Here is a 27355-nt window from a genome sequence, read left to right on the forward strand (position 1 = left end):
ATAGAACAATACTAGGAAGAAAAATGTAAAATCATGCAATTAGTATGAATAAGTGGGTGAAGACTTGATGAAACCACTAAATTAAACACAAGATAAACCGTAAACTAGTGGTTTATCAACCTCCCCACACTTAAACATTAGCATGTCCTCATGCTTAGCTTAAGGAGATAAAACAAATGAGTAGGGAAAAGTGAGACTCATGTAATGTAATACAACCTATGTATATGAATGCAACTATATGATAAAATGATTTTGCCTACTTACTTAAAAATAAATAAGTTCTTCAAGACAAAAATAAATCAAATTTCACTAATTCAAATTATACAGTAAAAACAAGTAAACTTGTAGGAAGACAGCTCATGAAAGCAGGGGACATAGAATTAAGCATTTGAACCCTCACTGATGGTGTATATGCACTATAGTCACTCTAGTGTATAGGGTAATCACTCTACTCTTCTCTAATCATGCTTTCTAAACCTTGTTCTTCACCTAACCAATCAACAAGTATTTAATGCACCAATGCAAACATCATGGGGTCTTTTCAAGGTTGTAATGGGGTTAAGGTAAAGGTGAGGGTATATATATGGCTAAGTGAGTTATAAATTGAATCCTTGATTATCCTAAGCGATCACCTAACATACATACTCTATTTTCCTCTTAAATCATGCCTTAGCTACCCAAAATTTTCCCTCTTTTGTATTACATACTCATGCATCAACTTTTCTCTTTAACTTATATCACATATGCATTGATTTTTCATTAAACTGAACTTAGCATTGGGGTAATTTTGTCCCCTTATTCATTTATCTAATTACTTATTTAATTGAATATTTTTGGGATTTTTTTTGAAAATATAAACATAGCTTATCAATGCACATGGATTTATAATTTTTCTAGTTTCACATGAGTAGGTACCCAAATTTCCAATTATTTTAGCATTACACATTCCCTTGTTAACCCATGTTCCCACAATTTTCTCACTCTTTATTGACACACAATTTCTATCTTAAGCTAACCAAAGATTCAATTTGGGGTATTACTTGTTTTTCTACTTAAAGCTAGTGATGTGGTAAAATATAGAACAAATGGGATTAAAAGGCTAAATTTGGCTAACAAAGGTAAATGGAAGGGTAGGCTATTTGGGGTAAGTGAGTTAATAAAGTAATGACCTCAATCATATGCATGCATGTAACACATTACATATTGGACATATAGGATGGAACAAAATACAGATTACAATCATAGAGAAGCAAACACACAAGAATAAAATTTTATGGTTAAATATTGTAACCATGTCATTAAGCTCAAGTCTCACAGGTTGTGTGTTCTAGCTTTTAACTATGTTCCAAATACAACTTCCAAACAAGTTTAACACAAAAGTTTTGATGTAAATTAGTGAAATCTTTCAAAAATAGGGTCTTAAAAAGAAACTTATTATTTTCTAACCAAATAGAACATGCATGCAAATAACCTATTACTATGCAATTTATCCTATCCTAAACATAAGAAAAATTAAATAAATATCCTATTCTATTGGTGCTAAGAAAGAGAAATTACCTCTAGAAGTCAGTTACTGACCGACCTCCCCACACTTAAAGCTTGGCACCGTCTTCGGTGCCATCAGTTAGGAACAAAGGGGGGATGGCAGCAGCATCTCCACAATCGGGACCGTCAAGGCTCCCTGTGCTAGTAAATGAAGTGGAGTCCGGGGTGTCTGGGTCTTCTTTAGGTGGGTGGTGACCTACAAGCAGCTCCTTGAGGTATGTAAATCGGCGCTTGTTACGGCACTCCCTTTGCTTTCCTTTCCGGTCAAGCCGGTCTAGCCTCTCAATTATCTGATGGAGTAGTTGGTTTGTTGAAGGTGCTTGTGATGTGGAAGGAGTAGGAATATCTTCGGCCGGTTCGGCAGGTCGGCTAGTAGTGGTGATAAACCACTATTTTATGGTTTATCTTGTATTCAATTGAGTGGTTTTTATTAACTCTTTACACACTTATTCATACTATTTGCATGGTTTTATATTTTCTTCCTAATTATGTGTTTTGAATGAAAACATGCTTCTTTGATCTTATATTTGCTTATTATTAAACCTCTCTTATTACCATTAGATGTCTTGACATGTGTGTTAAGTGATTTCAGAGATTACAGGACAGGAATGGTTTAGAGGATGGAAAGGAAGAATGCAAAAGTGGAAGGAATACAAGAAGTTGAAGAAACTGCAAAGCTGTCAGCCTGACCTCTTCGCATTCAAACAGTCATAACTTGAGCTACAGAGGTCCAAACGACGCGGTTTTAGATGCGTTGGAAAGCTAACATCCGAGGCTTCGATTTGAAATATAATATGCTATAGTTTCGCTGACGCTAGGCGACGCGACCGCGTGCTCCATGCGGCCACGTCGTAGTGACGGAATTCCAGCGTGGTTGAATTCGAGACCAGCAAATTCTAGGCTGTTTCTGACCCAGTTCTCGGCCCAGAAAACATAGATTAGAGGCTATAAAGTGGAGGAATGTATCCATTCATAAGGAGGCTCTCATAATTCACTTTTCATGTTTTAGATGTAGTTTTAGAGAGAGAGGTTCTCTCCTCTCTCTCTCTTAGGATTAGGATTTAGGACTTCTCTTAGTTTTAGGAGTGACTCTTGATCCCAAGTTTAATGTTCTTTTCTGTTTAATTTCGTTTCCATTTTTATTCACCTTAGTACTTTAATTGATATTTATCTTTTGAATAATTCGCTTATGGCTTTCATGTTATGATTTTCTTTATTAATGCAATTGAGGTATTTTCAAATTTGTGATTTATATTTAGCTTTTTACATTCTTGGTTTTGGTTAAGAAATCAGTAACTCAGGAGTTATCCAATTCAACAGCATAATTGATAATTGTTATCTTGCCAATTGAATTGAACTTCGATAATCCCAATCTTTTCTTAGGAAATAAATAGGATTCGAAGATCAAACTAATTAATCCCTTGACTTTCCTTTACTTTAGTAAAGGTTGACTAAGTGGAATTAAGATTCAACTTTCATTATTATTGATAAGGATAACTAAGTCTGGACTTCCAATTTCTAATTCCTTGCCAAGAGTTTATTTTATTATTATTATTTATTTTTCTTATCATTCAACATACTGCTTCCTTACTTTCAAAACCCCCAATTTACAAGACTCATAACCAATAATAAGAACACCTCCCTGCAATTCCTTGAGAAGACGACCCAAGGTTTAAATACTCGGTTATCAATTTTAAAGGGGTTTGTTACTTGTGACAACTAAAACGTTTGTACGAAGGGATTTTTGTCGGTTTAGAGACTATATCTACAACGCGACTGTTTTTATGAAATTCTTTACTGGCAAAAATCCTAACGTCAAATTGGCGCCGTTGCCGGGGAATTGCAAACGTGTGCCTTATTATTGGTTATTGTAAATATTTGCTTTTTGATTTGTTTTTATTTTTATTTTTATTATTTTACTTTTTCATAAATTAAGAGGTTATTGATTTTTATTTTAAAATTTTTATCTCATCTTATCTTATTTCAAAATTCAATTTTCAAAATTCAAATTAAAAATTTTTTTTTTAAATTCAAATTTAAAATTTTTCAAATTTCAAATTTCAAAAATATTCAAATTTCAAAAATTTAAAATTCAAATTTCAAAATTTAATTTTCAAATTCAAAATTTAAATAACCTTTTAATTTCAATTTATTTTTATTTTTTAATTTTTATTTGCTACTATGAACTCTCACCCCTTTGGCTATGAGTCTGGTTACAATAATGTTGCAGGAAGAAGAAATTACAATGAGAACAGGCATTAAGGTTGGAACAATCAAAGATGGGAGGAGCCACAGGGATTTGATCAACCCTCATGGCAACAACCACCTCCAATGGACTATCAACAACCACCACCATATGCCTATGAACCCTCTCCTCAACATAACTTTGGACCACCAAACTCATAAGCCCCTTTACACCATTTACCTCCATATGACCCTAACCCTCAACCACCATACCAACCACCTTATGAGCCATATGAACCATACATAGAACCACCCCAATTCCAACCCAATTACTCACAAGAACCACCACTTCAATATTCACCATCTCCATATCCATCAATCCAAGAGCACTATGATCCTATTTATCAAAACCGAGTGCATCAAGAGACAAAGGATCGTTCCAACAAAACAGTGGATCGATTTCATGCAACCATTCGTCAATTGGAGCAAGCGATAATTCAATTAGCTTCCCGACGTTCAGACACTCAAGGAACCCACATGGCTTCATGTGGACAATCTAATGAAGAACGTAGCATGAAAGAGATACTAGAAACTCCAGTGAACAGTACGGAACATGACTTTGTACTGGAACAAGTGGAGGAAGCCGGAATTATTGAAGAAGAAGAAGTGGTTGAAGACTTAGGAGATGCAGAACCTCCATGGGAAAGTCCAGTCATAGAACCCCCTTTCAAGACATTTGAAATTGATGCTGAGGAGGGTGTACAACCTCCAAGGCATATCACAGTTGAAGACTTGGAAGAGGTTGATCAAGAGATGGAGATTCAAGAAGAAGAAGCACAACATCCCATGCCCTTGGAAAGCAATGAAGAGGAGATTGAATTGGAAGAAAGCTACCAAGAAGAAGAGGTTGAAATTGAAGAAGCTTGCAAAGAGGTGGTAATTATCAGAGAAGAGCACAAGGGAGTGGAGCTTGCAATTTCATTAAAAACACCTCCCCCTAAGTTGCTATCATCCTTCACAACATTCAAGTGGGTAAAATTCATATCCCTTAGCTTTCTAATCCCACTTGAATATGGGCTACTGGAGACGGATGGTCAACTTAGAGCTCTTTGTAGCATTAAGAGTAAGAGGAAGATGGCCAGTGGTAAGAATTATCCTGCAAGGTTCATTATGGTTGGAAGCTTTAAGTTTAAACGCAATGGGTGGTATAAAGCTCAACTGAATGGGTCTAAGAAGCTGTTTGGATGTCCCAGTGAGAATTCCGACTGTTCACCACCCAAGTGGAAAAATGATGATGATCAACAAGAAGATGGGTGCAAAGGCAAGGTCTGGGACCCCGGAATTCAATCAAGAAATCAGCACTCTTGGGGCCTTGTCACTTGCTTTAACTTACTTGAAGGCTTTCTACGCCTAGTTTGGGATCCCGGAGGCCATTGGAATCACAAACATTGGTGGAGCTTCCTGGATCAGTACAACCCACCGTGGTATGATCAGTACAACCTATTTTATGGTTTATCTTGTACTCAATTGAGTGGTTTTTATTAACTCTTTACACACTTATTCATACTATTTGCATGGTTTTATATTTCCTTCCTAATTATGTGTTTTGATTGAAAACATGATTCTTTGATCTTATATTTGCTTATTATTAATCCTCTCATATTACCATTAGATGCCTTGATATGTGTGTTAAGTGATTCCAGAGATTACAGGGTAGGAATGGTTTAGAGGATGGAAAGGAAGCATGCAAAAGTGGAAGGTATACAAGAAGTTGAAGAAACTGCAAAGCTATCAGCCTGACCTCTACGCATTCAAACAGTCATAACTTGAGCTATAGAGGTCCAAATGACGCGGTTCCAGTTGCGTTGTAAAGCTAACGTTCGGGGCTTCGATTTGATATATAATATGCTATAGTTTCTTTGATGCTAGGCGACGCGACCGCGTGCTCCATGCGGCCGCGTCGCAGTGACAGAATTCCAGCATGGTTGAATTTGAGACCAGCAAATTCTGGGTTGTTTCTGACCCAGTTCTCGGTCCAGAAAACATAGATTAGAGGCTATAAAGTGGAAGAATGCATCCATTCATAAGGAGGCTCTCATAATTCACTTTTCATGTTTTAGATGTAGTTTTAGAAAGAGAGGTTCTCTCCCCTCTCTCTCTTCTGATTAGGATTTAGGACTTCTCTTAGTTTTAGGAGTGACTCTCGATCCCAGGTTTAATGTTCTTTTCTGTTTAATTTCGTTTCCATTTTTATTTACCTTAGTACTTTAATTGATATTTATCTTTTGAATAATTGGCTTATGGCTTTCATGTTATGATTTTCTTTATTAATGCAATTGAGGTATTTTCAGATTTGTGATTTATATTTAGCTTTTTACATTCTTGGTTTTGGTTAAGAAATCAGTAACTCAGGAGTTATCCAATTCAACAGCATAATTGATAATTGTTATCTTGCCAATTGAATTGAACTTCAATAATCCTAATCTTTTCTTAGGAAATAAATAGGATTCGAAGATCAAACTAATTAATCCCTTGACTTTCTTTTACTTTAGTAAAGGTTGACTAAATGGAATTAAGATTCAACTTTTATTATTATTGATAAGGATAACTAAGTCTGGACTTCCAATTTCTAATACCTTGCCAAGAGTTTATTTTATTATTATTATTTATTTTTCTTATCATTCAACATACTGCTTCCTTACTTTCAAAACCCCTAATTTACAAGACTCATAACCAATAATAAGAACACCTCCATGCAATTCCTTGAGAAGACGACCCGAGGTTTAAATACTCGGTTATCAATTTTAAAGGGGTTTGTTACTTGTGAAAACCAAAACGTTTGTACGAAGGGATTTTTGTTTGTTTAGAGACTATATCTACAACGCGACTGTTTTTATGAAATTCTTTACTGGCAAAAATCCTAACGTCAAGTGGCTGCTGGAGGTCTGATATACTTCCCGTTAGGGACGACTTGATCATCCCGTGGAATTATGGCCTTGGTGTCCCCAGCTCTGTAGGAGACTCTGGCTGCTGAGACTAGATCTGAAACCAAGGCTGGAAAAGGTAGGTTGCCCGCAATCTGTACGTGTTCCATAGCATGCCGAATGTGTCTTGGTAAATTGAGGTGTTGGTTTGTAAGGATACACCAGAGTAGAACAACCATGTCTGCAGTGAAGGAGGACTCATGAGTGCTCGGAAAGACGTAATGGGACATAATCTGTGCCCATACTTGAGCCTCCAAGGTGAGTGCTGAAGCCAATATGCTCTTAGGTCGAGATCGATGGTATCCATAGATCCATATGCTGCCAGGTTGTGCTATAACTCTGAGAACGGTGTTCCAGTCAAATTGGTGTGTCTGGCGTTTGAATGAGGCTTCTTGGAATGCGTCCAATCCTTCTGGTGCAGGGGGAAGATCTAGAGCTTTTTAAATGGCCTCTTCAGTTATAGGAACTTGCTTCTGATGGACATAGACAGACGGCATGGTTGGCATGTGAAAATTGGAGTAGAATTCAACTACCCATGATAGATTAATTTGCCGTGGCTGTCTCCGTAGGAATCCCCATTGTCTTCGCTCAATGTGGGGCTCAACAAATTCAACAATGTTGGTCGGGAGGATTAGTAAATACCCATTGTTATAGTTTCTCTCATCCAGGATAGGGAACATCTGCTCACAGTGGCGATTAGTGAATCGCGCAGTGTCCTTTGCTGGAAAAGCTTTCTCTTTTTCATCGACCTTGATGATCCTCTTGATTTGCTTTGTTGAGGGCTTTACTACTGTTGGAGATGGCTCTGCCACTAGTTTTCTTTTTGTTCCTTTCCTTGCTGGTGGTTTGGGAGTAGCTTTCTCTTTACCCTTATTGGTGGCCATCCTGAGAAAGGAAAAAGAAAGTAATATGTAAAGCTAAAGGTTTGAGCAAGGAAGAGGATGGTATAGGTGATAATCAATGCACAGTAAAGAAGGATGTCGTTAACACATGGTCATGACTACATGTGAAAAGTTCATCAATGAAAATATAGCAAGTGCATGTGATGGCTATTAAATGCAAGATGTTTATTGGCATGCCGGCAAAGGCATGAGTAGCATAGATCAAGCATTAAATGTCCATGTTTGACTATCAACTCTTTTAAACTAACAATCTGTTTGTATTGAAAATTATATTTAATCAATAAAATATAAAAGGGGTTTTGTAAAAAACAGACATTAGAGTAGTAGAATAGAGTAATGTAAAAATAATGCACAATGCCATACGGGCTTTTTCACAAACACATAGTATGCATGGTGAATATGTTATTGAAAGTATTAAATTGAATATGCAAGCAACCCTTTAAGAAGTAATATAAATTGTCAAACAATTTCACAATAACTCACAAGCAAAATGTAAAAGAAAATAATCACCCAATTAAATTTCTAACAGTAATTAAAGGAATAAAAAGAAAAAAAAAAGAAAGAAAAAGAAATTATAGATAATAAAAGTGAAAAGAAAAAGAAGAAAACATTAAAAAATAATAAAGGAAAAGTAAAAAGTAAGGAAAGAAAGAAAATAACCTTGATAATGGATGAGAAAATAAGAGAGGAGAAAGTAAAAAGTGAGAAAGAATAAAGAAGAAGAAGAGATAAGAAAGAAACAAGAAGGGAAAAGAAAAGATTTAGATTTGGGGAAGACAAGATAAGATATTTGGCGCTGATCTGGATAAGCTGTACGTCGCATGTGACGCGGACGCGTTGGGCATGCGATCGCATGGTGTGTGATAAGTTCAGGTGATGTGGACGCGTGGGTCACGCGCACGCGTGGCCTGATTTGTGCTATTGGCGCTAGTGCATCCTTGCGTACGCACAACTCTCTGTTTTATATGTATTTTGGCAAAAATCTGGGTGACGCGTGCGCGTGGGTGACGCGCACGCGTAAATGGCCATATTTTGAAAAATGACGCGGCTGCGTGGGGCACGCGTGATGCGGGCAGAAATTGGTGAATTAAAAATTATTAGAATATATGCGTTGCAAGTATAGTTCTTAACTCGCCAGAAATCCACCGCTCAATTTAGAAAGGTGTCACAGAAAATTGAAATTTAAAATGCTGGGAGTATGAATCTCAGGTCGTCTCCCAACGAGTTGCAGGAAAGGGTGCTATTTTATTAATCAGATGTTTTCGAAAAAGTTTGAGTTGAGTAAACAGGAAATTAAACTGATGAAATTGAATAATGTAAATAAAATCCTTGACTAGGAGTTGATTACATGGAAGCCCTATTCTTGATGGAACACTCTTAAGATTAATTGACAATTGAGAGTTATTTCGTTTAGTTATCCTTTACTAAGTAAGGGAAGATAAAACAAGTTGGAATACTGTTCTATCCACAAGTCCCAATCCACTCTTGGGAGGATTGGTGTCAGGAACTAGAGAGCAAACCAACAATAACCCAATTACAATCTTTCTCTTGAACCTTCCAACTCAAGGGTTCCTTTCAATTAACTCCCCATCAAGTTAGGGAACTACTCACTCATTGTAAAGGTAAAATTCATAGCATATGAAAAGGAATTAAAGAAATACATTGTAAATAAAAATTAAAATAGTCAATTAAAAATAAAAATGATCCTTGTATTAAATATTCCTAAAAATATTCCAATGGTAAAATTAAACAAATCAAAGAACATGGAAGAGTAAGCCAAGTAAAGAAAACGAACTAGAATGACGAAGTCTTGATGAGGTGATAACTCTTCTCAATATCCCAATGCAAAAAGCTAGAGAAAAATAAAATCCTAAGAACTATCATTGTCTTCAGAGAGAAAACCTAGGGGAGGAGTAAAACTAGATCTAAAAACTAAAACTGTGTAGAATGGATGTTGTCCCTGGTTTCTGCATGTTCTCTGGCTCTAGTTTGCTGTTCTGGGCCGAGAACTGGGTCAAAATAGGGTCCAAAATCGCCCCCAGCAAATCCTGTAGATTATGCAGATCGCGCATGTCACGCGATTGCGTCATCCATGCGGACGCATCATTCGACCTTTTCGTTGCCACGTGTTCACGTCGTCCACGCCTCCACGTCGCTCGTGCTTTTCTAGTTCACGCGGTCGCGTGAGCCATGCGGCCGCGTCACTGCGATTTCTCTTCTTTCACGCGGTCGCATGAGCCATGCGGCCGCGTCACTTCTCGCTGGTTATCTCCTCAATTTCTTGTGTTCCTTCCATTTTTGCTAGCTTCCTTTCCAATCTCCAACTCATTCATGCCCTATAAAGCCTGAAACACTTAACACACAGATCACGTCATCGAATGGAATAAAGGAGAATTAAAATGCATAATTAAAAGTCTCTAGGAAGCAGTTTTCAATCATGTAATAATTTCAGGAAGGAAATATAAATGCATGCTAAATTAATGAATAAGTGGGTAAGGATTATGATAAAACCACACAATTAAACACAATATAAACCATAAAATAGTGGTTTATCAACGCGTTCGCGTGGTAGGGCTTATGCTTCCAGCACCATTCCAGCCCTAATCCACCATAACTCTCTACCATATACCCATTTACGTCGTGTTCGCAGGGTCACGCGTGCGCATGGGCGACATGCACGCGTGGGGGGTTAATTTTTCAAATGACGCGGACGCGTCAGGGACGCGGACGTGTCAGGGATGCATTCACGTGGACGTGATTGTGCCTAAGGCACGCCTCCAGCCATGCTCCCGCGTGACTCTTTGCTTATTTTCTTCCTAGTTTCTAATGCACTAATGACGTGGACACGTCAGCGACGCTTGCGCATCGCGTGCATTTTTTTTTACGCAGTATGCAAATGCAAATGCAGGCTATATGCAAAGATTATGAGAAGAGTCATTAGCAAAAACAAAATAGAGTAAAATAAAACTAAGACTAAAGCTGAACGATCATACCATGGTGGGTTGTCTCCCACCTAGCACTTTGCTTTTACATCCTTAAGTTGGACGGTCTTCTGGCACATTCTACTTCTGTTGTTGGGTCTTCCAAGAGGAAAACCTCTAGCTCTTTGTGATCCTTCATCTTCTCTCCATGATAAAGCTTCAGGCGATGTCCATTGACCTTTAGGAATTTGGAGCTAGAAGGATGACGCAAGTGAAAAATTCTGTATGGCTCTGCCTTTTCTACTTTATAGGGACCTTCCCATTTTGATCATAGTTTGCCTAGCATAAGCCTCAGTCTAGAGTTATAAAGAAGAACTAACTCCCTTGGTCTGAATTCTCTCCTTTTTATGTGCTTGTCATGGACAGCCTTCATCTTCTCTTTGTATCGCCTGGAATTGTCATATGCTTCTAGGTGAAGATTCTCTAATTCTGCTAGTTGCAGCTTTCTTTCAGCACCAGATTCTTCAAAATTCATATTGTATTCCTTTACAGCCCAGAAATCTTTGTGTTCCACCTCTACTGGAAGGTGGCAAGCCTTTCTGTACACTAAGCGGAAGGAGCTCATCCCAATGGGTGTCTTATATGCTGTTCTATATGCCCAGAGTGCATCCTATAGCCTGGCACTCTAGTCTTTCCTATGAGGCTTTACTATCTTCTCCAGAATGCATTTAATTTCTCTGTTAGACACTTCTACTTGTCTATTGGTCTGGGGATGATAGGCTGTTGCTACTTTATGAACAATCCCATGCTTCTTCAGTAATCCTGTTAGTCTCCTGTTACAAAAGTGAGTTCCTTGATCGCTCATGATTGCTCGTGGTGATCCAAAGCGACAAATAATATAGTTTCTAACAAAGGAAACAACAGTGTTAGCGTCATCAGTACGGGTAGGAATTGCTTCCACCCATTTAGAAACATAATCTACGGCTAACAGTATATAAAGGTAACCATTAGAGTTTGGAAATGGACCCATGAAGTCAATGCCCCAAACATAAAAAATTTCACAGAAAAGCATAATCTGTTAAGGCATCTCATCCCTCTTGGATATATTACCAAATCTTTGGCATGGGGAACAAGATTTACAAAATTTAGCAACATCTTTAAAAATAGTAGGTCACCAGAATCCACAGTCTAAGATTTTTCTAGCTGTTCTTTGAAGGCCAAAGTGTCCTCCACTCTCAGAAGAGTGGCAGGCCTCTAAGATGGATTGAAATTCTGTTTGAGGCACACACCTAATTACCAGGTCAGTACCACACCTTCATATATATGGGTCATCCCATATATAATATTTAGACTCGCATTTCAGCTTGTCCCTTTGAGGTTTAGTAAAATTGGGAGGGAAAGTATGGCTAACTAGATAATTAGCTACAGGTGCATACCAAGGAACTACTTCAGATACTGCATGCAAGCTATCAAATGGAAAAGCATCATTTATAGGAGTGGAGTCATCCTTAATGTGCGCAAGGTGACTCAAGGGGTCTGGCACTAAATTCTGGTTACCACTCCTATCCTTAATTTCTAAATCAAATTCTTGTAGCAGCAGTATCCAACGTATCAACCTTAGTTTGGACTCTTTTTTGGCTAATAAATATTTTAGAGCTGCATGGTTTGAATACACTACTACCTTAGTACCAAGTAAATAGGCTCGGAATTTATCCAGAGCAAAAACAATAGCAAGAAGCTCTTTCTCAGTAGTAGTGTAATTAGACTGAGCAGCATCTAAGGTTTTAGATGCATAAGCAATTACGAAAGGATCCTTACCTTCGCGCTGAGCCAGCGCCGCTCCTACTGCATGGTTGGAGGCATCACACATAATTTCAGTCTGGTCTTCTCACAATTGGAGCTTGAGTCAGGGCAATTTTCAGCTTATCAAATGCTTTCATACAATCCTCACTGAACTCAAACTCAATATCTTTCTGTAGCAGTCTGGATAAAGGTAATGCTACCTTACTGAAGTCCTTGATGTATCTCCTGTAAAAACCTGCATGGCCTAGGAATGAACGGACTTCCCTCACGGAGGAGGGGTAAGGTAAACTAGAAATGACATCTACCTTTGCTGGATCTATTGAAATACCAGTTTTAGAGACAACATATCCTAGAACAATTCCTTGTTTTACCATAAAGTAACATTTTTCAAAATTCAATACAAAGTTTGTACTAACACACCTGTCTAATAGTCTAGCTAAACTATCCAAGCAAAGGTCAAATGAATCACCATATGCGTTAAAATCATGCATAAATACTTCCATACAGTTCTCAATAAGATCTGAAAAGATACTCATCATGCATCTTTGGAAAGTAGCAGGTGCATTACATAGGCCAAAAGGCATCCTTTTATATGCATACGTTCCAAAGGGACATGTAAAAGTGATCTTTTCCTGATCTTCAGGAGCTATATGAATTTGAAAATATCCTGTATAACCATCTAAAAAGCAGTAATGGGATTTACCTGACAGGCGATCGAGCATCTGATCAATAAATGGCAAAGGGTAATGATCCTTGCGAGTAGCTTGGTTGAGACGCCTATAGTCAATGCAAACCCTCCATGAATTCTGCACTCTTGTTGTCAGGAGTTCTCCATGCTCATTCTTTATTGTTGTGACTCCAGACTTCTTGGGCACCACTTGTACTGGACTGACCCATTCACTGTCTGAGATGGGGTAAATGATATCTGCTTCAAGTAGCCTGGTTACTTCTTTCTTGACAACTTCTAAGATGGTGGGATTCAATCTTCTTTGGGGTTGATGGACAGGTTTTGGTTCCTCTTCTAAATATATTCTGTACTTACAAACTTGAGGACTGATGACTACTATATCTGCCAAGCTCCAACCAATTACTTTCTTGTGCTTCCTCAGCACACTGAGCAGTTGCTCCTCCTGTTGAGAAGTGAGTTCCCTTGCAATAATAACTGGAAACTTCTGATTATCCTCAAGGTAAGCATACTTGAGGTGTGGAGGAAGGGCCTTCAATTCCAATTTCTGCTCATGGCTAGGTTCTGGATCATCCGGGGCTAGTGGTAATGGTAAGGTGTCTTCATTATGTTCAGAGGGTGTCCCCACACTTGGACATTGCTCCATGTACTTCTCTTATATTTCTTCTTGGTGAACTTTAGCTATAGTTTCATCAATGATGTCGCACTGAAAGATAGAATGATCTTCCGGAGGGTGCTTCATAGCTTCATTTAAACTAAAACTTACCGTTCTGCCATCTATCTCAAAGGAGTATGTTCCGGAGAATGCATCCAGCTTGAACTTTGAGGTTTTCAGGAATGGTCTTCCAAGCAGGATTGATGATGGTCTTCCTGAGTCATTGGGGGGCATTTCCAGGATATAGAAGTCAATGGGAAATGTGAGCCCCTTAATGCTCACTAATACATCTTCAGCAATTCCAACTACTGTAATAATACTTTTATCTGCTAACACAAAGCGAGCTGCCGACCTTTTTAAGGGAGGGAGCCTTAGAGTATCATACATAGACAATGGCATTATACTAACACACGCTCATAAGTCACACATGCAATAAGAAAATATTACACCTCCAATGGTACAGTTAACCATGCATGGACCTGGATCACTACATTTTTCAGGTATACCTCCCATTAAAGCAGATATAGAACTACCTAAAGGGATAGTTTCTAATTCATTAATTTTCTCTTTATGAATGCATAAATCTTTCAGAAACTTTGCATATTTAGGTACTTGCTGAATAACATCAAAAAGTGGAACAATTACCTCAACCTTTTTGAAAATTTTTACCATTTTGGGATCAAGTTCAATCTACTTTCTGGACTTCCTTGCAAGGTGTGGGAATGGGATAGGGATGGCACCACTTGTAGCTTCTGTATCCTTTGGTGGTCCATTCCTTTGCTGAGCTACTTCTTCTTCAACCTTGTCTTGTACTTCATCTTCCTCTTCAGCATCTTCCATTTCAGCATCTTCTACTTCCACTGAGTCTTCAATTGGAGTGTGTTCTATTGGGCTTGGCTACTCCTGATTCCTCTCTGGAAGTGTGGTTCCAGACCTCAAAGTGATGGCATTGATGCCACCCTTGGGGTTAGGTAAGGGTTGAGAAGGAATTTCACTGGAGTTTAAAGGTTGGTTAGTGGAAGTAGGTAATGAATCTATCCGGGTAGCGAGAGCTTGTAAAGTGGCATTCAGACCATTTAGAGTAGAGTTCAGTGTAGGCTACATATCTTGTTGTCCTTGTGCAAGAGAACGAAGCATCTCGTCATTTGATGAGGAAGTGGGATAAGTGATTTGAGGTACTTGTTGTTGGTTTTGCTGGGGTCCTTGTGATTGTCTTAAGTGAGGAGCTCTGTAAGGTTGGTTCTAATTCTGCTGTCTTTTGTTGTTATTCCACCTCTGGTTTCCATTGTTGTCTCTGCTTCCTCTGTTATAGTTGTCCCTCCAGCCATGTTTGGAATTATCTCTCCAACTTTGGTTGGAGTTGTCTTGCCATCCTTGGTTATAGTTCCCACCTTGGTTGTAGTTGTCGCCTTGTTGGTTGTATCCTTGATTTGGGCGGTCATAGAAGTTATGAGTAGCTGCCACAGTATTGTCTTCTTATTGGAGCTGCGGGCATTCATCAGTATAATGACTATAATCAGCACATATGCCGCATACTCTTTGGAGAACTAACTGTTGGCTTTGTTGTGGTGGGGAAGGCTGAGCTTGTTGTTGTTAATTCAACTGTAATTGCTTAAGTAGGTTGGTCATTTCACATATATTCTGTGTAAGAGCAGAAGTCTCAGTACTAGAGGAAATTTCTGCAATAGCTTTTGAGTGGCTATTCCTATGCCTGTGATTCCTGGTGGACTCAGCTAAGTCGCTGATTAGTTGCCATGCTTCATCTGCGGTCTTGTACTTTTTTAGAGAACCATTACTTGCACCATCTAGTGTAGTTTTATCCAGAGGCTTCATGCCTTGAGTGAAATAGCTTATTAACACTAGCCTGTCAATCATGTGATGGGGGCATGCGTCCAGATGGTTCTTAAAATGCTCTCAGTACTCATAGAGAGTTTCTGATTCACCTTGAACAATGCATGAGATCTCTTTCCTTAGTCTGTCTGTAACTTCAGCTGGAAAGTATTTCTCCAAAAATTCTCTTCTAAGCGTATCCCAGTTGGTAACAGTCGCTTCAGGTTGGGAGTAGTACCACTCCCTCGCCTTTCCCTCAAGAGAAAATGGGAAGGCAGTTAACAGAATAGAAGTTTTATTTGCACCCTGATGCCTAACAGGAGAACAGGCTGTCTGAAAATCCCTGAGGTGCTTGATGGGCTCCTGATCAGGTAAGCCATGAAACTTGGGTGTAACAACCCTAGTTTTTGAAAATAAAATAATTAGTTATTTGTGATTTATTTTAAGAAAATTATTTTATTAAAGGTAATTAAATATAGTTTCATCATAATTGAAGTTTAAATTAATTAGAATTCTTATATAATTTTTATTGAATATTTGATATAATTGAAATTATAATGTTAGTAATTGAAAAATAAGAAAGAATTGTACCTTTCAATTTAAGTAATTTTTATTATGAATGAATTATGTTCTATTTTATTAATTTATACTCTTAGAGATTAATTTACTAGAAATAATTAGTTTGATTTTTATAAATAGTTTAAGCTTAAGTTACTTAATGTTTAAGTACAATTTTTATTATAATTAGTTATTCTACACAAATTGAAATTAGAGTTTTGATAATAGAAATATAATAAAAAGTTATATCATTCAATTTGAATAATTAATATTGAGTTTAAACTATATTTTATAATTATATGATTAATATGCTTATTTTATAATTTAAACTAGAAATAATTAATTCAACTTAGCAATATGTTGATAAATAATGTTTCTAAATATTTTTAATAGAGTACATTTGATTTTAAAACTACTCTACCCTCCAATTTTATCAAAATATCTATTCATATCTATCCATATTCTTTTATAAAATCATAATTTCTAACTTTAATTCCCAAATTGAATCAGAAACCCTAACCCTAACTTTCTCCCTTTCCTCAGCCTCGGAACGCAGCCTCCACCCCCTTTTCTTCCTAAACACAATACACACACAAAATAGAGAAAGAAACACAGAGATGGAGAGGAAGAAGAGAAGGAGAAGGGCGTGGCACCGCTGGCTGGGTACCGCCGCCGTCCATCCCATTGTTGCGCCGTGCACGTCGAGCCCGTCCCGCCGCTGACATCGCCGAAAGGAGGGCGACCACCATGAGGGAGCCGTTGCCACGCAGCCGCCGTCCTGTCGCCAACGCCTTCACGGGGAAGACCGGAGCCGAGGCAGGGAGTAGCGTCACGAGGGAGAGAGAGGAGGTTGGGTCGCGCTGTCCGTAGAGCTTGCTGTCGTCGTCGTTCAAGCTACTACTGCCGCCACACTCCACGACGTTGCCGTCATCATTCACGGAGGAAGAGGAAGCAAGTGCGACTGAGGAGAGCGAGAGAGACCGAAGCTGCGAGGGAGAGGAAGTGACGTACGAAGCTGCCGCAGGAACTGTGAGCCAGAGGAGCCACTGACGTTGCTGTTGTGGCCATCGCCATCACCGTGAGTGAAGTCCGCCGCTGGTACTAATTGAGACTGCCGAAGTTGCTGTTTGACTCTGATGTAATTCATCCTTGTCCCTGCTCACGGTTGTCCTCTGTTCTTCCTCTGCTTTTGATTTTCGCAGTTACCTGAATCTCTGCCGCCGTGGGTATTACCGTTGGAGTCGCTGGGAACCAATGTTGGAGCTGCCCTTGATGATTCTGATGCTGCTATGTAGGTTCGGAGCTGCTTTGTTGTTGCCGGAGGAAGGGAACTCATCAGAAAAATGTTATTGAGGCTGATGTTTGGTTTGATTGTGTAGTTAATGCGACATTGAGGTAGGGGATTTAACGTTTTTAATTTAGAATGCCCACCAAGTTATTTGAATAAGTGCAAATGGTTAACAATGGTTTAGAATTTCTTAATTGTCATGAATGACCTGAAATGCATTTGAAATTTGTTAGTTGTTGTGAATATTTTGAGCTGTGACTGGAATTAAATGTGGCTGTGAATGGTGATTCATTTGATAATACTTGTTAAATTGAAATTTGATGAGTTAATTATTGAAAAGTTGTCGTAATGATAATTGATGAACTGAGTTAGATTTGTGTTTGGTTTGGGGTTATTGAATTTGGAGTGAGTTTGATGATGTGTTAGTGCTTCAATTGGATTATTGAATTCAGGTTAAAGCTGTGAATGTCTTTGGGCTTTGTTGTGAGTGTTTGAAGTTGTAATTGATATTGTGTTCTCTGATATGGATGGAATTGTTGAAAAGTTCTGACTCTATGTGATTATACTGAATTAGTTGAGTTGTGTAGCTGAAATTATGATTGGAATGATTGAGATTTTTTATTGGAACTTTGGTTGAATTTGTTGATTTTGTGAGATTGAATTATAAATTTTTTGATGAGAGATTATTGTGATTTCCATATTTTGATGAGTCAAATTGAAACTATTGCTGTTGACTTGGTTTATTGTAATGGGTTTAGTTAGTGATTAATTGAAGTTGGGCTTAAGGAATAATTGGAAGATTGAATCTTAAAATGTTGAACTAGTTGCTGAAAATCTGATTTTTGAGATTAAAAGATGACTTTGGAAGTGAATCAGTTATTCAACAATAATCAAAATGATATGAGAGTAAAGGCCGAGTAAACTGTAATTAAAGTTGTTGTTGGGATTCAATTTTGGGAAGTTTGCATTAACTATAGAACTAGTTAAGATTTTTCAAAGTTAAAATGTAAAACTTGATTTTCTGCATTACTTTTAAATGAAGCCGGAGACTTTGAAAATCTAAAACTAATTCTGTGATGATTAGAATTGCGTGGGACCAAGTCTGGATTAAGCTTTGGAATATAGGAAGCTGGACTAGTGAATTTGAGGCTTTTTCATTAAGTTTATGATTTATGGTAAATTTTTGAATTAGGAATGCCAAATCTGGTTTTCTGCAGGACGCTTAAGACAGCAGCAACTTGTCTCCTCTATTAAAAATTCTCCAGTTTGAATTTTGAAATGGAACCAATTTTAAATGAAACTCTGGTCCTAGTACTTTAATTTCATAAAAATTTAGAATTGTTAGAGTTGTGGTTTTAAAGATATGAATTTTTAAAGTAAGATGTATTAAGCAGTAAAAATTAGGTTTTGTTTTATAAGTCAGTAACTTTGAGCCTTTATAATTTTTAATTCTGGAATGATATTGAGATGCAACCAATTGGAGGTGAAATTTGAGTATGTTTAGTATATATGATTTAAATTTCAGGGTATTCCATGTTTTAATAAGTGAGTTATGGGACTTGAAAGAGGTTATGTTCAATGATTTGTAAAACAGACTTCAGCAGAAAATTACCTAACTTCCAAGCTACGTAACTCTTTCATTAAAACTGGTATGACCCTGGAACCAATTGAGAAAGAAATTTGGATAAGTTATGTTTAACCACATTAATTTTGAAGGTGGTTGGATTTAATTTGAATTTTATATGAAATTTCGAATGTTGTCCGCTGCTGCTGTCTTCTGGTTTTAAGGCACTACAGAGCAGTCACGGTTTTGCTTATATTCCTGAAGCTAGAGCCAGCGAAAAACTGTGATTTTTAGTTTAATAGAAAGCTTAATCCGAGACGGTCACATGGATACAAGGTTTGCGTAATTCCGAATTCGTTTGATATTTTAAAAATAAAATTGAAATTAGACTGCCGATGTTGTTTTGGTGATTACTTGGATATGGGATTTGAGAAATAGATTTTCTATACTATTATCAAATGTTTTTGAGAATATATTGTTGTGGCAATTGTTGAGAAAGGTTTGATGAGATGTTGAGAAAGAGGGAACCCGTAAGGATGGCTAAGTCCGAGTTTTAGGGGAGGTGCTGCCGAAATTTTATGAAAATCTGAGGTTTTATTTGAAAAGTTATTTTAGAAGCTTTGAATTTGGAAAATTATATTACATGAGTTTTATTTAGTTAAGAAAGGAATTATAATATTTTGAGTTCGATTTACCAAAGAAAAGTCTGTAAAGTTTTAATGACAGAAAAACAGACAGAGACTAGTGAACAAACTAGGGCAACTTAGTTAGTACTTGAGTTGCGACTAGGGTTAGGTGTTATATGAAAAGTTAAACTGGTTCAGTATAGACTTAATGAACCTATACCTGGGACAGGCTAACTATTCATATCGAAATTTACATAACCTTTAAATACATACGTTAAGCAGAAAAATCAGAGCAGAGTAAAGTAACACAGAGCATAGAGTAACCAGAGTAAAGTAAAGAGATAAAGAGATAAAGAGAAGAAGAGTAACATAGATATAAAGGAAAGAGTAATCAAAGAAAAGTAAAGAGATACAGAAAACAGAGTAACTAGAGCAGAGTAAAGAGATACAGAGAAAAGGGAAACCAGAACAGAGTAAAGAGATATAAAGAGAAGAGTAATATAATAAAGAGATATTTATATATATATTAGTTGCTTGATGCAACCCAGAGCTATATTTATATATATTAGTTGCTTGATGCAACCCAGAGCTATATTTAATATATATTAGTTGCTTAATGCAACCCAGAGCTATATTTAATATATATTAGTTGCTTAATGCAACCCAGAGCTTCTGTAGGGAAACTAAGTTACCTACAGCTATTTTCCGCTTCCCCAGAGCAGAGCAGAGTATATATATATTTTCCTGCAGTAAGCAGAGGCTGTCTCAGATGAGCAGCTATTATTATATGCGCATTTATTTAGGAACGGAAAATCGTATCCGGAAAATCGGGATTACTCGTGACCGGGTAAATGTCGGGATTGCGGGCAGCCAACCGACACGTGAGCTCATGGCCTGCTTAGGACAGACATGCATCATATTGTTTGTGCATATGCATTTGATCGTGTTGCTTGTCTTGTTTCTTTGTGATTGTGCTGCTTGTCTTGGTGACTTGCTTGTGTGTTTGATTAGATATTTTTGTTGATGCTTTGAACTTAGTGAAGTATTGAGGAATGGTATTTGTGAAGTGAGGTTTGGGTATATTATATATGTTGCTGATTTACTTAGTTATTGTGATGGTTGAGGAATGTTATTTGTAGCTGAAGAATTGCTAATGCAGTTGAGACTTTATTTAAGTAATATGATTTAAAGAAAGGGATTTAAACGGTTTCAAGTAAGTCTTAAGAAATTTTGAAAAGGTTTGATAAAGAAAACTACATTGGAAACTGGAGTTAATTATTTGCATGTTAATCATTACTTTTACGGCATTCCCATTCCCTACTGAGAACGTGTGGTTTGTTCTCACCCCAAAATCTTCCACCCTTTTCAATGATACAGGTTCGAAGACTCAGTTTGAAGCTGCGGGCGATTGTTAGACCTTATTTATGAGTTAAGTTTTTGAATTGAGTTGCTTTCATAGAATTCCCTCGCCTTTGTTGCTTAAGATCTTATTTTATAAAGAGGGATAGGAGTTGTATCTAAGTTACACTTGAATTTGTTTGTATAATATTTACTAATAATTATATGATTATTATTATTTGGTGATGCTTGATATATGATTTAATAAATAAAAACAAAATTTTCTGGCATTTTCTATAAAACTGAATCGCGATATCGAACTAGAGGCTCAATAGTAAATAGTTAATAAAGGAAAGCAGGTTGGTAACACCTTACTTTCGGTACGATCATGACGTTCTAGAAGTTGGGTCGTTATATTAGGCATCAAGTTGATTAGTCCAGTCTTCAGTTCAAAATTTGCAGCCAGAGTTGGATGATGCACTTGATACGGCTACATTGTAAAATCTGGGGCTCCAGCTTCCTTGAGAGTAATCCTCCTAGGTGCTGCCATTCTATCTGCATGTGAATTAACTGAATCAGTAGTAAAGGAGCTTGTTTTGCTCTCAGATGGCGGTTCAGATTCGCCCTCAGATGAGACTGGTGAATCGATAACAATCACTTCACCATCCTCAGAGGCTAACCGACGTCGAGCTCACCTAATACGTGAAATAGTTCTTTCAATTTCAGGATCAAATGCGGCTAAGCACGGATCAGGCAGTGAACGCGTCATTCAATGAAAGAAACATATAGTTCATGGTAATAAAATAAAAATAAAATATGCAAATAAAAATAAAAATATGTACACTAATTAATAATTTAGCACACAATTGCAACTCCTCGGCAACGGCGCCAAAAACTGGTGTATGGCAGAAGTTAGGCCAATTAAGAGATTGTGATATAAGAACAGCATTGCGAGTATAGCTCTTAACAAGCTAAAATCCGCCTCACCAATTTAGAAAGGTGTCACAAAAATTTAGAATAAAAATACTGGGAGTATGAGTCTCAGGTCGTCTCCCAACGAGTTGCGAGAAAGGATGCTATTTTATTAATTAGGAATTTCCAAGAGAGTTTGAGTTTGGATAATGAGTAATTAAATAAATGTAAATTAAAGTAACAAAAACTAAGAATGGTTATTAATATTCTAAATAAAAAGCCTTGACTGGGGCAATGATTAATTGGACGTTCTATCCTTGTTGGGATCTCTTAAGTGTAGTATTAAAAAGGTTGTTATTTTCACTTAGTTAACCCTTACTAAATAAAGAAAATTCAAGTAATTGAGCTAACTCTTATTCGCAAATCCTAGTCCTCTCCCTTGGGAAGTTCTAGCGTTAGTAAATACAGAACTAGCCAACAACTTCCAGTTTAATCAGCACTTAAGCCTTCAAACTCAAGTGTCTCCTTTTAATCAACCCCCATGTCATGTAGGGAATCTACTCCATTGACATGAATATAACGCTTATAGAAATATAAGAAGAAGACATGATGAATTGAATAAAATAAAGCTTTGAGAATTAATTAAAGATAAAAGTAATCCTTTTCACTAACAATCCATGAAAATAATCCAATTACTACTTTAAACAAGAATTAAGAATATGGATTAAATAAAAGAGTAAGTAAGGAAACAAACTAGAATAGTATCTTCAATGGAGGTAATGGCTCTTCAATATCCAAAAGCATAGAACTAATAAACTATGAATGTAGAAGAGAACCTAGAGGAAGAGTAATTTCTCTCTAGATTCAGATCTAAAACCTAAAACTATCCTAATGAGAATGTATCAATGTGTGTAAAAAAAGTGTGTTGAGTCTCTGCATGTTCCCTGGCTTTATTGTGTGTTTTTGGGCCGAAAATTGGGTCAAAACGCGGCCCGAATCACCCCCAGCATTTTCTATTATTTCTGCAAATTGCGCAGGTCACACGTACGCATCGTCCACGCGTGCGCGTCATTCAGTGATTTTCCTTGTCATGCGTATGCGTCGTCCACGCGTTCGCGTCATTTGTGCAAACTCCAATCCACGCGTACGCGTCAGGCACGCGTGCGCGTCACTGCAATTTTCTCCATTTCGCGCACTCGCGTGAGCCATGCACGCACGTCGGTGTTCGCTGGTCATCTCCTTAGTTTCTTGTGTTCCTTCCATTTTTGCAAACTTCCTCTCCATTCTCTAAGCCATTCCTGCCCTATAAAGCCTGAAATACTTAACACACAAATCACGGTATCGAATGGTATAAAGGAGAATTAAAATATACTAACTAAAGATCTCTAGGAAGCAAGTTTTCAACCATAGAACAATACTAGGAAAGAAAATGTAAAATCATGCAATTAGTATGAATAAGTGGGTGAAGACTTGATGAAACCACTCAAATCAAATTTTAAATCCTAAAGATGTCACAATTCAAAACAAATATTATTAACCGAGAGTATTTAACTCCCGGGTCGTCTTCCGTAGGAGTTGCAAATGAAATGTCATATTATTGGCTATGGGATTTTTGGGTTTTTGATTGTAAGAGGCAAGGAATGTAAGTTGCATGTAATTAAATGAGCATGCAAGAAAATAAATGTAAAGCAATTAAAGCAATAAAAAGGAAATTAAATACTAAAAAGGACTCTTGGCAAGAATTGGGAAACTAAGGATTCCTATCATAGTTATGGACCACAACATGGTAATTGTGTGGAGTTAATCCCAATTAGTCAATCCTACATCGAGGATTAGTCAAAAGGGCATAATTGATCCCAATCCACAAGTCCTTACCAACTCTATTAATGGAATGCTTAGTGTTAGTGGAAACCAAATCAATTAACAATCCTCACACAATGTGGAATGGACATCCATAACTCAATTTCACCCAATCACCCAATTTCCCATCCAAGAGTGTGAAAAATTAGGCAAAAATACAACCAAGCATTTTATCAAACACTTGGTGGACATGAAAAGAAAGCATGACAAAATTACAAGGATTAATAAATGCTACAACTACCAAGCAAGGAAAGTAAAGATAACAGCTCAATTAAACAATAAAAGGGCATGAAACATAAATTGCATTAATTGTAAATTAAAATAACAAGAGTGCTCATAAACATAAAAAGCAAGGAAAATGAGAAATTAAGACAATAAAACAAAGAAAGGTAGAAGAAACTAGATGAAAACAAGAATTAAAGATAGAAATTACAAAGAAATTAAACTAAGAAACCCTAATTCTAGAGAGAAGGAAGAGCTTCTCTCTCTAGAAAATAACCTACATAATGCTAAACTAATCCTAATTTCTCCTCCCCCCGCCCTTTTCCACATGGAGTGAGGCCCTTTGATATAGCAGGAATCATCTTCAAAAAGTCCAAAAACTGGGCTCTGGAGGCCCAGAAATCGCCCCCAGCGACTTGCATTACGTGAGTCACGTGCTGGGACTTGTGCGTACGCATAGGTGTGTGCGTACGCACACATGCTGATTTTCTTCTTGTGCGCATGCACACATGGCTGTGTGATTCTTGTGCGTACGCACAGGGGGTTGTGCGCACGCACACTCTAATGTGTGCTTCTCCTTTATTTTCTTCATATTTTCTCCCTCTTGCATGCTCTTCTTCCATCTTTAGCAAGCCATTCCTACCTTCTACATCTGAAATCACTCACAAACGACATCAAGGTATCGAATGGAAAGTAAATGAAATAAAATTGATTATATTAAGCACAAAAGAGTATCTTTTTACAATTAAGATCAACTTAGGGAGAGAAAACAAAAGTATGCTATTTGGATGAACAAATGTGGGTTTATATGATGAAATCTACTCATGTCAATCCAAAATATATCATCAAATATGGATTCATCAGAAACTATAGTGACTAAGTCAGAAAGGCTCTGCCTAGGAGTCTCCATGTGTTCCTGAGAAGATTGGAATGGTGGCCTGTTGTTGAACCTATTTAGGTTCCTTCCACCTTGATTGTTGTTGAAGCCTTGCTGAGGCATCTATTGATCCTTCCATGAAAGGTTAGGATGATTTCTCCATGAGGGGTTGTAGGTGTTTCCATAGGGTTCTCCCATGTAATTCACCTCTTCCATGGTGGATTCGTCAGGATCATAAGCTTCTACTTCAGAGGAAGTGGTGCGCACGAACCAGACACCTTCGTACAACAGTACCAGCAAGTGCACTGGGTCGTCCAAGTAATACCTGAGCGAGTCAGGGTCGATCCCACAGAGATTGTGGTTTGAAGCAAGATATGGTTATCTTGCAGGTCTTAGTCAGGCGGAATCAGAAGGTTGTTGAGTTTCATTCATCAAGGGAAACTATTTAATGCAGAATAAAGAAAAAGTGGTAGAAAATACTGATAGGAATAGGGTTAAGGATTGGAGTCACGTTGTCTTTCTGAATTAACTCCGGTATTATTGTCTTCTCAGTTTGTGAATGATCTCTTCAATGGCAGGCTGTATGTGATTGACGCCGGTTGAGAGGCCATCAATACTCCTCCGAATCTGAAGCCCGGGTTAGTATGGATCCATCTCTGCTTGAGGGTGAAGAGCGTATAGTCCATTCTCCTTAATGATCCTACTCAAAGCGCCATAGACAATGTCGGATCTTCTGGATCAAAGAATACTGCATCATTGGGTTCTACCCTCTACCACAGAGACCCTAATCTCCCCGAAATCGACTAAACTGGTGTCTCGAGAAGTCCCCAACGAAGTCGTGGATTAGCCGTCTGAGAGATGTATGATTCAAGCTGGTGGTGCATGCTTTCCACTGAAGTATTCACACGAACCCAAGTAGACGCGGGTGGTTGTCAGGAACGTTCATCTTAATGTGATGAACATAGCTAATTTGTCAGTTCATCCTATTCACCACGTTGAAGTGCGAATATACATTTTAGAATTAATCAAACACGGATCGGAGAAGAGACAGTAATACTTTTATTAATTCATAGGACTCAGCAGGGCTCCTTCCCTCAACTTAGGAGGTTTAGAAACTCATATTGGAATAAAAATACACTATAAAACGTGTATGGTATGCGAATATGGTGATTAAAGGTCTAGAGAGGGAAGCTCCCCCTTCTCTCTAGAATTAGGTTTTTAGCTTTATTCTCTCTTTCATTTCTCTCTTTAATTCTTATTTTATTGTAGTTTCATTTACATTTTCATGTTTTATTGCCTTTAATGTCTTAGTTTCCTTTGTTAATTTTGCTTTCATGCCACTTTAGTTCTTTGAACACACTTGTCACTTTTAATTTCATTTAATGCAATTTTGGTGTTTTATGTTTCTTTAATGCTTATTTGAGTTGTTATTATCATTTTATTGCAATTGGTAGTTATAGAATTTATTTTTATTGCAATTTATGATCTTTTCCCTTCTATGAATGCTAGATGTTTGGTAAAATATCTCTTCTAGTTTTTGTATAGTTTTTCACACTCTTGGCTTGGAATTGGATAATTAGTTGACCTTGAAACATAGATGTCCATTCAATATTGTCATTAGGATTGTTAATTGGTTTGGTTTCCATTGACGCTAGTCTTTCACTAAGTTAATTAGTGAGTTGATTAGGACTTCTGGATTGAGATCAATTAGTTAATTTGTGAGTTGATTAGGACTTGTGGATTGAGATCAATTATGCCCTTTTGACTTATTCTCGATGTTAGAATAGACTAATTGGGATTAATTCTTAGCAATTATCATGTTTGTGGTCTATGATTATGATAGGAATCCTTAATTCTCCAATCCTTGGCAAGAGTCCTTTTTGCCACTCGATTTCCCTTTTTGCTTTACTTGCTTTGAGTTTTAATTTCCTTGCATGCTTATTTGATTTCTTGCATTTTAATTACTTGCTATCCCAAAAATGACCCGCGAATAATTGAACATTTCATTGCAATTCCTAGGGAGAACGACCCGCGAGTTTAAATACTCTTGATTATTTGATTTGAATTGTGACATCTTTGATTTAAACTTTGATTGAGAGTTTATTGTTGGTCTAGACTATGCTTGCAATGAGATTCTATTTTTTGTGAAATTCTAGATCAACATAAACTCATACATCAAGTTTTTTGCGTCGTTGCCGGCGATTTTGCAATGGTGTTACATTGTTGGTTATTGTTAATATGTGAATAGTTTGTTTTTTATTGTTTGCTTGTTTTTTTGCATGTAAATATGTCTCTTGGTTGTTAGTAATAAATTTTTATTTTAAAATGCATATGTGAATAATTAGTAATCTTGTTTAAATTGTCTTTTTGACTTGAATTGCATGTTTAAAATTTTAAATTAGTTTTTAGATGGTAGAATTTGGATAGATTTTTATTTGGAAAATAAAATTTTGGATTAATTTTAAAGTTTAATGTAAATAGTTGCATATTTTTACTAATTTCTTGTTTATATGCATATTAGAATGTTGGGTGAAATTTTGTTTTGAAAAATAAATAAATAAATAAATTCACTTTGTGCGTATTGATGACATGTCACCATGT

General features: G+C 37.2%; 1 non-coding gene across 1 annotated transcript; it reads left to right on the top strand.

The window, feature by feature from the left end:
• The first annotated feature begins 15548 nt into the window (after positions 1–15548).
• On the top strand, positions 15549–15656 carry LOC112752931 (small nucleolar RNA R71). Its single transcript, XR_003177340.1, has one exon. It is a non-coding gene; the product is annotated as a small nucleolar RNA R71 (small nucleolar RNA).
• The last annotated feature ends 11699 nt before the right edge of the window (positions 15657–27355 follow it).

Source organism: Arachis hypogaea, chromosome 15, assembly GCF_003086295.3.
Source record: "Arachis hypogaea cultivar Tifrunner chromosome 15, arahy.Tifrunner.gnm2.J5K5, whole genome shotgun sequence".
NCBI lineage: Eukaryota > Viridiplantae > Streptophyta > Magnoliopsida > Fabales > Fabaceae > Arachis > Arachis hypogaea.